The following is a 13,977-nucleotide window of genomic DNA, read 5'->3' on the forward strand; positions in this document are numbered from 1 at the left end:
AAACATCCACCTAATTCACTATTACCCATCTATAATTCTAAGTATTGATGTTCAGTACAAAGGCCTGGCAGACATTTAAAAATATGTACAAAAATAGAGTCAGCCAAACAATATACAACCTCTCCTAAGAGTGCCTAACAAGAGTTCTTGGAGTGCAAACCATCTACCCAGGGAGGTTTTGTCATATAGGTAACAAACACCAGACTCTTGCCTTTTAAATTACTCCGTGAGAATCCAGGTAACACAGTAGCTGTTAATAGGCTTTAACTCAGTCTAATACCAATCCACCCTTAAAGGAGTTTTGGCTTTAACATTTGCTTTTCACAATACATAAGTGAGGTCTACTTCTTTTGGCATAACTTTTCATAAGAAACAGGTAACACCTATAGCATATCATATGACATACCTTTTTCAAATGAACCAATCATTTATACTGTTAAACCTGAGAACCTTAGTGTGATCTACCCCAACTTTATTTGTTGCTTTCCCCCTCCACTTTTCTGGGCTTGTTATGCTGGCCTTAGGACTCTGAACACTTTACCACTGCTAACTACTACTAAAGTGCATGTACTCTCTCCCTAAAATGTGGTAATATTGGCTCATTCCCAATTGGCATATTTAATTTACTTATAAGTCCCTAGTAAAGTGCATTACATGTGCCCAGGGCCTGTAAATTAAATGCTACTAGCAGGTCAGCAGCACTTGTTGGGTCATTCACTGAGGTCGACCTCTAACCATGGCTCAGGGTTTCCATTGCAGAGCCTGTGTGTGTAGTTTACACTGCCATTTTGACCTGGCAAGTAAACCTCTTGTAAGTCACCCCTAAGGTAGGCACTGAACAACCCAGAGGGCAGGATGCAATGTATTTAAAAGGCACGACATGTACTTTTAAGTTTTACAAGTTCTGGTAGTGAAAAACTCTCAAATTCATTTGCCACTACTGCAAGGCCTATCTCTTCCATAGAATGATAAACTGAAGCTTAACGGTAAAACACTGAGGTCCTTGTTTTGGGAAACAACCCTGATCTCTGGGGAACTAGCCACTTGGGCCGTTACCCACCCCGGCTACTAAGGTCAGGAATCTCATCTTTATTATTGATGATAAGCTTACCTTGAAGCCACAGGTGTCTAAGGTGACTGCTACCTGTTTTTCTGTCCTCAAGTGGCTGAAAAAGATCCTTTGGTTAATTCCCTTTGCAGACCAGGGAACGGTTATTCAGGCTCTGGTCATATCCAGATTGGACTATGGCAATGTTCTGTACCTGGGCACGGGTAAGACCTCGATTAGTTGTTTACAGACTATTCAGATTGCGGCGACCCAGTTACTTGAGGTATGCCTCAGTCTCTCCTCTGCTTCAGGAACTGCACTGGCATAAGATTTTGAAGCGCATCGAATTTAGGGCTTTGTGCTATATGTTCAAGGCCAAACATGGCCTAGCTCCCTTATACATCCAAGGACTGGTAGAGACATAGGGAGTCTATGTGCCTACGCGTCTGCTGAGATCATCAAGTCTCTCGCTGTCAGCTATGACTAGGTTTCGATTAACCCACATGAAGGGACGCTCCTTTGTCTACCTAGGTCCTAAGTTGTGGGATTCTTCCCAGCCACTCTTAGGAACTGCAACTCCTTGCTTGCTTTTCGTAAAAATCTGAAGACTTGGCTTTTCTAGCTGTCTGTTGAGGTCACCGTTAACTGCCTCTATCCTGTGCCAGGAAACCCTTCGGGGTAACTGTGTACACTATAAATCTCTTAAATCAATAAATTACATTGGGATTAGGTTATTACATTTTATAAGTATAATTCCCAATTGTGAAGACATAGACTTTTTGAGTTTGATGTCTCTGGACTCGCAATTTAAAATCCAAAGTTATGGTGAAGTCAGATTTTAAATAGCAATTCTGTAAATTACACTTTTCATGAGGACAGGGTCAAGACTGATTTGCATATGGACAGGTCTAAACTGGGGTGGTATGGTGAGCAAAAGAATGATGGTTTCAACGCAGATCTCTTAACTGGGGATGAATATTTTGATTTATTCTGCATTCCGTCCATCAATTGTGTGCCTTTTGCTTCCTTGCCCTAGGTGTGCCGGGTATGCCCAGAGGTGGGTCCCGGGCTCCCTGGTCCACTGGATTTAAACTATCCTGGCTGATGAGGGGTGAAACCCTGAAACCTGTCCTAGGATGCTTGTTTCCGGTCCAGGGATGCCCTGGCTCGGCAGTTCGGTCTGGACTGTTCCAATGAGGCACAGGGTCAAGACTGATTTGCATATGGCCAGGTCCAAACTGGGGTGGCATGGTGAGCAAAAGAATGATGGATTTAACCCAGATCTCTTGACTGGGGATGAATGTTTTGATTTATTCTTCATTCCGTCCATCAATTGTGTGTCTTTTGCTTCCTCGCCCTAAGTGCACCGGGTATGCCCAGATGTGGGTCCCTGGCTCACAGTGCCACTGGATTCAAGCTATCCTGGCTGATGAGGGGTGAAGCCCTGAAACGAGTCCAAGGATGCTTGTTTCCCGTCCAGGGAGGACCTGGCTTGCCAGTTCGGGCTGGACTGTTCCCATGAGGTTCAGGGTCAAGATTGATTTACATATGGCCAGGTCTAAACTGGGGTGGCACATTTGCAAAATAGTGATGGACATAACCAAGATATCTTGACTGGGGTGGGGGTGAATGTTATGATTTATTCTGCATTCCGTCCATCAATTGTGTTTCTTTTGCTTCCTCGCCCTAAGTGCGCCGGGTATGCCCAGATGTGGGTCCCGGGCTAACTGTGTCACTGGATTCAAGCTATACTGGCTGATGAGGGGTGAAACCCCTAAACCGGTCCTAGGATGCTTTTTTCCGGTCCAGGGAGGACCTGGCTTGGCAGTTTAGGTTGGACTGTTCCCATGAGGCACAGGGTCAAGACTGATTTGCATATGGCCAGGTCTAAACTGGGGTGGCATGGTGAGCAAAAGAATGATACATTTAACCCAGATCTCTTGACTGGGGGTGAATGTTTTGATTCATTCTGCATTCCCTCCATCAATTGTATGTCTTTTACTTTTAGAAAGTTGGCATTTTCTTACTTTAGCCATTTGTTGCCTGCTGCCTGTCTCTGATACACATCTGGGGAGGGTGACAGCTTTGTGTATTACCCCTAGACAGCCACACACAATGGGAGCTTAGGTGTTACCTGATGGGTCATACTGGCAGTATAGGAGGGAGAAGCTTGGCCCAGCCTCACTTACACCTGAATAGGCTGTGCCCTGTCCCCACACAAAAGGCTGCATATCCCCCTGTAGTGAGCCTGGAACCAGGGCAGGAAAGGAGGGCCTCTGTACATTTTAAAAACTTGTCTTTGAAGACTCCTCCACTTCAAAGGCACAACTGGGTATAAGTACTGGACCTCCGACACCACCACTTCGTTATACTTCTGGACCTGTGAAGATTCTGCCAGGTAGAAGGATTTCTGTGCTGCTGAAGAACTGCTACCCTGTTGAACTGCTGCTTTGCTGGACTCCTGCCTTGCTGTGCTACCCTGCTTCTTGCAGTTGCCCTGCCTGGGTGCGAAGGCCTGGACCTGCATCACTTAAAGCCAGAGTGACTCCAAGGGCCTGATGGCTGGCTTCCTGATCTGCAGCCTCAGGGATATAAAAGACTTCCAACCATCCTAAACTCTGCGATCTGTGAGTCTGCCCTACCAGTGGTGCCACCCCAGTCCTGGACCCTTGGAAGTGGGCCTAAGGGGTTGCTCTATCAGAACCCATGCATCTTCCTTCAAACCGGCACATTGCCCCTATTGCGTGGATCAGAAACAGGCGCATTGCCCCTGCTGTGAAGATCAGAACCGGATCCGTGCCTCTGCTGCATGGCTCAACAACGACACATCCCTTCTGCTGCATGGATTGGACCCAACGCATCATCTTTGGAACCACCACTGTGTGACGCTCTTCCCAACGCAGGGTTCTCGCATCTCCGTCGATGACAGCCTCGACTACTGCGCCAAAACTCTGTCTCACTTCACCCTGTTCAACTGAGCATCACCACTGTAACGAAGATCAGGACTAGTGCATTGCCACCTCTGCATAGATCGGCACCGGTACATCGCCTCGTCTGCACCCCACATGCTCAATGTTGATGCAACCAGGATTGGTTCAGCGGACCTCACTGTATTCGGCCCACATTCCATCGTGGCTGGTTTGGAGTTTTGATTTTGTCCCTGTACGGTATGACCAGATATCCAAGCTATCACTTATTGCTTCTTAGCCCTATTTTACTATTTTTTTTAATTCATAAATCAAGAAATACATATTTAATTTTCTGTCATTTTTGTGTTGTTTTATTTATTAAATTAAGTTCTGTTTTTCTAAACTGTTGTAGAATTTTTTTGGTGTGGCGTTTCACAGTTTTACTGTTTGAATTGTTGCACAAATACTTTGCACATTGCCTCTAAGTTTAGGTTCAATACTCTATGCCAAGTTACCAGAGAGTGAGCTCAGGTTAATTTAGGGTTTGTCTGCTTCTTACTCTGAGTAGAATTGTGGTTGCTGCCTGACTTGGGCATATACCAGTCAATCAAACAATCCAATTTCTTACATTAGCCGTTATCATTGGATTGCCAATATAAAATACACATGCCTTAAGGATTGAACACAAGCTGCTCCAGAAAGCAACCATCCTTATACAGTCATACAGTACAAAATGTGTAAGGAAGGGTGCAGGCCGGTTTTGCAGCATTGGGGGCCGGTTTTGTTACTGGAGGCAAGTTTTGCATCGGTGCTGCAAGATCGTACCCCACTAACAAAAGCAGTTGTGCTTCACCATTGTGCGCCCCAGCCCCCGGAAGCTTGTCCAACAAAATTGTCAGGGCTGCTTTGAATTCCCAGTCCGGCCCTGGGTCAGACCTATGGAATATGACAAAATGTTTTCCAATGAATCAATCAGGCCTATACCCTTCATCTTTGGCTTTCTGCCATAACCACCCAAGGCCTCCTATACTGCACATAGCTAGTAACCCTAAAGCACACAGTAATAGGATTACAAATATGCACTCAATTACAGTTAGCAAAGCAATATAAAACCCTATCTGAAAAGGCAAGGATTTGTGATGGGGTAAACCAACACTAAAACTCTTCCCTCGTATGATAATCTGTGAAATCCACATAAATAAATAAATACTTATTTGCAAGCTTTAACCCATCATGGGTGCTGGCTACATCAAAATTAAAGGTTCCCAAAATAAATAGCAAACTAACTGGCACATGCATCAACAAAGACTTTTGCGATTCCTTAATAGCGATTTTTAAGGAATCGCAATTAAGGAATTGCAAAAGCCTATGCATGTAGGAATTGCTATAAAAATAGCGATTCCTTAAAATTCCTTAATTGCTAGTCGCAAATAGCGAGTAGCAATTAAGGAATGCCGTCCAATTCTTTCCTATGGGCCTCCAGGCCCATAGGAATGAATTGGAGATTGCATGAGCAAATTGCGAGTACCAGTAGGTACTCGCAAATTGCTCATGCAATTTCAAGGGTGCAAGGGTGTCAAAATGACACCCTATTGCACCCCTGAAATTGATCTGTGCACATATGTTGCACACACACATGCTCTAAGGGCATGTGTGTGCACAACATGAAACTTTGAAAAATGCACAAAAGTGCATTTTTCAAAGTTTTTGCAAATTACCATGAAGTTCAACTTCATGGTAATTTGCTCCCCCTATTAGCGAAATCGCAATTTGGGATTCCTTAAATGCAATCGCAATTTAAGGAATCGCTATTTACAGATTCCTTAAATTCCGATTTTTGCATTTGGGATGATGCATCCCAAATGCAAAAATACCGGTCGCAAAGGGGCAGATTCTACTAATCTGCCCGTTTGCGACCAGTTTTCTCGTTGATGCATCTGGCCCTATGTGTGCTAGTTCTCAAATCTCAATTTAATTTGGACTTAAAATCATGGAGACAATTCATAAAGCTTTTTCTGTGAGAATTTGGGTCTTATTCATGGGTTAGGTATCATTACTAATGATTTCTCTAGGTCTGATTGACAAAGCTTTTTGTATGATTAATTGTGTCTACTGTATTCTAAGATAGGAGTAAGACAAACCTAATACCAAAAAGAGCCATGTGAATAGAGTCTATGGATTATGACTACTATGGGTGCTGTTACCCATTTTATCTGTTTCCGATCAAGTGGGTACTAAGTGCTCTCCTTATAATAAGGCCTCAGTAGTTTCTGGCTAGATTGGTGAAGGATTTAATTGGTGTGACTATAACTTTTATTGACAATAATTAGTTGAAGTGCTGCTGCGGTTTCTGTGCATTTGGTAATTCGAATCCACTCATTAATGCTGCCCAGGTACTGTACAGAGTGTGACTCAATCACTCTACAAAGGTCTTTTAGCAGTAACATTTTAATATACTATAATAAAATATAAGAGACATAATATTGAATTTATGATTTTAATCAACATACACGCTACAAAGTCATATAAGATGAATACATCTATATTTTTCAGAAAGCTGGATCACCAAACCACACGCAGCCCCCAACTGGTAGCATTTCCATATGAGGGCACGCCATCAAAATGCAAGAGAAATCAAATTAAAAACGCTTTATGTCATGTGGTTCCATTATTTTAGTTACTCCTCTTGGAAACGTGAGCTACGCCTTGAAAGTAAGCATAGAACATCAGGGTACCTCTTTCCAGGGCTTTACAGCTCAATCAGACAGGATTTTTAAAGCGCTGCAAATCACCCATGAGGGCTCCTGAAAAGTCCTCTCACCTTCTTACTCTAGGTGGACTGTTAACAAAATACTGGTCCAGCCCCCACATTGTTGGCCGATGTGAGCCAGCAATGCTTTGTCAAGTACCACTGCCTTTTGGTCATATACATGCAGGCTAATAGAATAGGACAGTCAAACTGCTGTAGGCTCAGTGTCAGAGCCTCGGTGCTCTCTGCCTGACCATTAGGACTATGTGCTGATGGGCAAATAAACTGAGCAGAAGCATATGCTCGCTGCGTGTGACCTGACGGCATGTAGAGTAGTCCCAAGTGCAAATAATGATGGCATACCGCCACCGTGCTATGACAGCGACCATGACTCCATGCAAGGGCAATGACGGCGACCGTGACTCCATGCAAGGCCTTGCTCACCACAAACAAATGCTGTTACTGGATCCACCATCAGATACCCCCACACCCCAACTATGACCTCATTCCGTCGAGTATTCTGGCCTTCTTGGTGAAAGCTACACGAGGAAGCATCCAATATAAATTGTTGCTTAAATAATCTGATTTGAAAACTTTAATAGCCTCGAGCAAGCCTATTATAAATCTAATCTGAAACCTCTAACAGCAAGATTATCCTGCTGTGGGATCACCCGTGTACCGAACGACTTACCATTCCTCTCGCTTCCTGATCTTCTGTTATCAATTTTCTATTACTTTTACGTACTTTGTACTTTTGATCGTCAAGTGCTGTTCAAAGGAGGCTAAGAGCCCTGATGAAAGCATGCAAGTTATCCCAAGGCCATGGGTTGGTAGCAAAAAGCAATCACTAATTGGGGTGGCGTGGGCCCCTCATTTGGTCCTTGGTGGCAGTGCATCTGCTGCACCATGGATAGCTATGACCCTCTCACACACAGTACATGAGTGGTCCCAATGGTAGACCTCTTGAAGTATATGTATAAAAAATGTACCTTTTGGCTATTGCTCAACAATTACTATTATATCAAACAACACACCGACTCATGTTTCTCAAACGACGCTCTCGGAGGGACGAACACACAACCCCGATAAGCGAGATTACTCGGGAGACGACAAAAAAGAGACTCGCACCGAGACAAAATAAGGATACGCGAAAATCACTATAACCACCGAGAGGATTCGCGCTTTTAGATAAGAGAAGACTACCCGGGAGACGATAAAATACAGATCTGCCCTGGTAAAAAACAAGGATACGCGATATATGGATGTATATCCTTAGGGAACATTCGCGCCCTCAGACAAGATAAGGGACCGTGATTACATCCGGATAATACCTTACATATGGATTCAAGACTATTGTGCCAAAACGCATAGTGACAAATAGGAAGCAGCTGTCATAAGCCTTCAGCCATTTACGAAGGAGCTTAGAGGTACTCCCTTAGGGACAAGACACCTTTGACAGCACACTCTTGTATCGGCATATTCGATACCAGACTTGAATATAAACAAATAAGGAGAAAATATTTTATGTCCTGAAGAAGGTGGCTTTATATGAAGTGAATGCCATCGAAACGCGTCGACGCTTGTGTTTTGTGTGTGTTAAATTGGGTAGAATTAGGGAAAGTCAGGGATTAGGGATTCATGCCTAACACTGTCTTCCTCAAATCCAAATTGACATTTGTATGACACATTGTTTGTCTATTTGTGTTCTCCTTGTTTTAAGAATATGTAATTTTTATAATTGGAAAAAATACTGTGTGTAATTTTATCATTTTTAAATTGTGTATGCATTGATGTTTACTACATAAAATGCCTTTTTATGAACTAGCATTGATATATAAAAAATCCTTTTTTTTATATCTGACACTATCTTTTGGTTCACGACTGGTGCTTCATACAAACTTGGAGGAGAGTGGGCTTTGGAAGTGTATACATGAGTCGGTGTGTTGTTTGATATAATAGTAATTGTTGAGCAATAGCCAAAAGGTACATTTTTTTATACATATACTTCTGGGTGCTCCAGCCTTGTGGATTTAAGAGCCCCCTCTCCTTGGTTTCAAAGACCTCTTGAAGTACAAAAACAGATAGGAAGTTTGACATAGCATTTGAAAAGATCTGCATCGCCATTCAGCCGTTCCGCTGTGAGGAAAGCCAAAGAAAGTTTGACACCTGAGAAAGGAGGAAGAGTACATCGTCACCTAGAGTGGCCATGAACCTCTTGTGCACTCCCATTAAATTGCAACTTTTTCTTGTTGACAGAAGGTTTCCATGGTGCTCCTCGCACTGGAAGCAAACGGAGAACAGTTTCTGCTAGAGGAAGGATTTTACCAGGTTGTGAACGTTTAAGTAACACAACCTAAGTGTGTATAGAAGAAAAATAATCTGCACGAGGAATTATAGTTTTCCTGTGGATAGAAGAGAAAAAACTTCGTGCACATGAGCATTTATGACATAGTAAAGGTATGTCAAGAAGTCTTAAATCAAGGAACTACTATTTCAGTCTCCTTACAATCTTTAACCCAGAGGCCGAATAGTCCTGACATGTGATTTCGAAATTTAAACTTAATGGATAGCTATAACGCATTCAAGTGGCATGAACCAGAGGAGAATCACTGGAAGGTGCCTGAGTCAAGGTCTTCGCCCAGAGTCTTGACACCCTCAGTGGAGTGTGCTGGCCACTCTTTAAGACTCGAGCCCAGGAGCTCAGAATGGCTGCATCCTAAGCGATAACCCCACCTCATGATGCCCACCAGAATCGGAAGAAGCAGAATGGCCATCTTAGATAAGACTTCGGTTTCAGCAGAGCCAATAAATGTCTGCACAGACTTAGAAATAACACCCGGACTAAAAGTGATCACTATCCTGAACCCTGCATGTCACGGATTAATGAATCCGCAATTTCAACGCATGAAAGTGGCAGGCCAACAGGACAATGCTGCGGCTCACTCGGGAATTGAATAGTCATTACTTAGCCAAAACAACTGTACCCATGAATGGTTGTCATAGCGCCAGATCTAGCAAATATGCTAAAAATATTATCCCTGAGATACTTTAGGCAACAGGATATCTCTGTGAAATGGTAAACACAAAATTGCTCAGGAAAAACTATACAAAAACAATATGTAATGCTAAAAAGGAGCAGAGAGATGGGGTGTGGCTTAGCAAGCCATCATGGCGGACGTGTGCTAATTGAGCTCCGTCCAGCCTCACATCACATCCTGCATTATCCTGCTTCTCCGGTCTGATTTCCAGCCCTGACTGTGCCCCGTAAGTTGCGCAAACCGGAGCTGCGCCTTCCTGTCGACTCACAGCAAGGTTCTGTGTGGAGGAGCGGCATTGGTCTGTGGCTGGGCATGTGGTCGTTTGTGCCTCGCGGCCTAGTGCGGAGGCAGGGACGTTGATCCGGACGGCGCCTGGAGTCCCCAGCGGGGGGCGGTGCTGCAGTTGCGGAGCCCGCGCACTACACGGGTACTACGGAGATTTCTTGCGACTGGTGCTCCCAGAGCGGATTGTCTGCTGCTGGGGGTCAGCTGCCTCCTCCACTATCCTGTGCCCTCGAGGTGAGCCCCACTGGTCGGCGGCCATTTCAGACCGTGGGGGCGGGGATAGTAGGACACGTGCACAGCCGGGCTGGAGGGCCGATAGTCATTGCCTGGGCCCCGGGCTGTAGCCGTGTGGGAGACCTCCCTGGGCTCCATCAGGTGCTTTCTCCTCCTCCCTCCACCTATACGATGCACTCGCTCCGGCAGCCTGTCGAGCAGCCGAGTGACTTTGGGGGTTCTTGGGGTCTGTGGCCTTCCAGCTGGAGACGTCCTCCAGATATCTGGACACCCCCCTCCCCCCCTCCACGAGGTAATAGTGGATGTCCGGCGGCTATGTTGGGCCGCGGGGGGTTGTCGGGCGAGAGCTATACCGGGCCTCAGGGCTGGTGACTGTGGTCCGGTGACACGATGAGAGGGGCTTCCTTGGAATTCAGGTGCCTGGTGGGAAATCCTCCTTGTGCCCCTTCCTTCAGGCAACACGGAGCACCTGCATTGGCAGCCTGTCGGGCAGCGCAGGTCTTTCCTGGGGCTATTGGTGACAGTTCTGGGCCGGGACAAAATCAATGGCACAAGTGGATGTGGGTGGACTCGCAGTCCGCCATGACGAGGGACAGACTAGGTGGAGGCTCGGCCAAGCAGAGCACAATTGATAAATTCACAGGCCCTGGGGCCTCTGCAGCGGCATCTGGGGTGTTGCATGGAGATGTACCTGACAATGCGGCCCTCATGGCAGCCATAACCCAGTCAAGGGATGCCCTGGATGCAAAAATTGGGGCAGTTGGTTCTGACGTTATGTTGTTGCAACAAGATTTACGCAATGCAGTGGCGCGCATCACCGAGACTGAAACGAGAATCTCCCACCCGGCAGAAGCGGGTGGCCTCCTTGGACATCACCCAACGTGGACTTGCATCGCGAGCGGAGGATGCTGAAGGGAGGGCTCGGCACAACAATCTCCGATTTGTTGGTTTCCCTGAAGGGGTGCGAAGATAGGGACATGGAGCGGTTCCTTACTCAGTGGCTGGAGAGTTGGCTCCCTCCGGAGTCACTGTCCAAATGTTTCTTGGTGGAGCGCGCCCATAGAGCCTTGATGCAAAAGCCCCCACCTGGAGCCCGCCCGAGACCTATTATTGCAAAAGTACTCAATTATCATGACAGGGACACTATCCTGAAACAGGCTAGGGCCAAAGAACCGCTGCTATTCGACAATGCCCGCATCCTAATATTTCCAGACTATACCAAACTGGTCCAGCAGCACCGGCAGTCCTTCCTGGCGGCCAAAGCCCGCCTCCGTGAGCTCAAGCTTCCTTATGCTTTGCTGTATCCGGCCAGGCTGCGGGTGGTGTATCGGTCCCGTACCCACTTCTTTGATTCACCGGAGGAAGTCTTCAAGACAGATGAGACAGTATGGTTTCGTCCTCATACACCGCCCAGGTGGGTGTCGGACTCTTCCTCGAGCGAGGCAGCTCGGAGGCAGCCCAAATTGAAGGCGAAGGGGAACGGGCCGCGCTTTTGCTGGTGGATATGGGCAGGGCATTTGATTCTCTTAGCTGGGTATATTTATTCGCGCTCATCTGCAGGTTGAATTTTGGACCTCGTTTCTTATCCTACCTGACTTTACTCTACACAGACCACACAGTGTCTGTGCGTGTGGCAGGCTCTGTCTCCTCCACGTTTTCTATTGGATACGGCACAAGGCAGGGTTTCCCACTGTCTCCCTACCTGTTCGCTTTAGCTATGGAGCCCCTCGCTGCCTGGGTGCGGATAGACGCTCACGTAACCAGTCTTGAATGGGCACACGGACTGTCGGATCGTATTGCCCTATATGCCGATGATGTGTTGTTTTTTCTCACTGATCTAGACAGAACGGGACCGAGACTCCTTTGCATCATGCAGATTTTTGGGGAGACCTCCGGCCTGTACATGAACCCTCGAAAATCCACTCTATGATTTCTTGGTGATGAGGAAGGCCTTGGCTCGTGGGCATCTTCTGTTCAGGTAGAATCTGGGGGTTGAAATATCTGGGAGTGTTCCTATCAGACTCACCAACTACGTCCTCATATAGAAACCTGGCTCCCGTGTGGGATCGCGTGCGGTAAGACATTAAAACTTGGTCCCATATGCCCATGTCTATATATGGCCTATAGTCTCGCTCCTGCGCTTCTCTATCAATTGCAAAATCACCCATATCCAATCCCTCCCAGATGGTTCTGACAGGTTAATGGGGCCTAGGGCAGTTTTTATGGGATGGTGGAGGGACAAGGGTGGCCTTGCGGACTTGTTTCCTGTCCACATATTGTGGGGGAGGGGCGACCTCTGATATTTTATTGTACTATATGGCCTCCCACCTGCTAGTCCTCAATGCATGATGGTACAGGGATAGGGCAGATCCGACATCTGCGGTTGAACGAAGGTGCATGGGGGATCATACTGTACACACATTTCTCTACTCTATACGGTTGCGTGGCTCTCTACTGCCTGCCACGAGGATTGTCTTTCAGATCTGGTGGCAGGCGCTTCGGAGGATGGGTTGGTGGTATGCGTTGACCCGGGAGACCCCTCTTTGGCCCAATGGGCGCCTGCCACAGCTGGCTGCTCTGCCTGGATTTCGTGTTTGGGACAATATCAGCATCTCTACTCTGGGAGATGTCATGCCGGGGTCGGTGCTGAAATCTTTTCAAAATTTACAAAGAGACTTCCATATGCCAAAAACCCAATTCTTTAAATACCTGCAGTTCAGACACGCAATTTCCCCAAGCTTGGCAGGCTTAGAGACATTGGCTGAGTTCAGCCCGATAGAGGCGACGGTGTTCATGGGAGATCTCCACGACCATAAGATTTCCCAAATTTACCAGTCCCTAGTTACCCTTTGCTGCCCTACGCTACAACATCTCAGGGGGGCCTGGGAAGGTGATGTGGGTCCCCTAAAGAGGAAGAGAACTGGACGGAGGCTCTGGCCTCCCCACAGGGGGCAGCCATTGCCATAAGCCTGCACCTTATCCAGTTCAAGTACCTTCATCGGGTATATTTTACCAGGGTTAGGCTGTGGAGGGCTGGTCTGGTGGCTTCCCCTGTGTGTCTTCGATGTGGGCATGAGGAGGGTACTCTGCTACATACAGTTTGCCAATGCCTGGGTTTAGCGCGCTTCTGGAGGGGGGTCATGGCCTGCCTCTCAGAGGTGTTGGGTTGGGAACTCCCCTGCTCACTGAAGCTAGTACTCCTACATGTTGTGGACGGAATTGGGGGCAATATATACAAATGCCATCTTATGCTACTGGGATTTGCCCTAGCTGAAAGAGATATTGCCAGGGTTTGGAAAGCATTGGTTGCGTCCTCAGTGTCTGCATGGAAGAATGGTCTGGACTTCTGTATGGGCCTGGAGATTCCCATCTTTGTGGAGAGGGGGTGCCCACACAAACACTTTAAAATTTGAATGCGCTGGGCGGACTATCGTGGTTTGGAGTTGGAGCCCATTCTGCTGGCCAGACACCTAGACCTGGCTTAACTTTTCACTTGGTTGACGCAGCATATTACTTCATGGGAGATGACAGCTCATGTCTGTGTAGACGATGCATTTGCTTTAGCTATACTGCTCTGGAGTGGACGTTAATGCGATGGGGGGGTTCGTGGGGTTATAGTTCTGTTGTTATTATTTCATTTGTATTGATCTTCATTTTTTTTTGTTTTGTTCATGAAAATGGTCAAAGTCAAAATTATGTATGTTTTTTTTCTGC

The 13,977-nt window shown here is 46.5% G+C and overlaps 1 protein-coding gene across 1 annotated transcript in view; it reads left to right on the forward strand.

Moving 5' to 3' along the window:
• The window catches only part of SEL1L3 (SEL1L family member 3), a 714,608-nt gene that overhangs the window by 579,823 nt on the left and 120,808 nt on the right, over window positions 1-13,977 (forward strand). The gene's annotated exons all lie outside the window — the stretch shown is intronic.

Source organism: Triturus cristatus, chromosome 2_2, assembly GCF_964204655.1.
Source record: "Triturus cristatus chromosome 2_2, aTriCri1.1, whole genome shotgun sequence".
Taxonomy (NCBI): domain Eukaryota; kingdom Metazoa; phylum Chordata; class Amphibia; order Caudata; family Salamandridae; genus Triturus; species Triturus cristatus.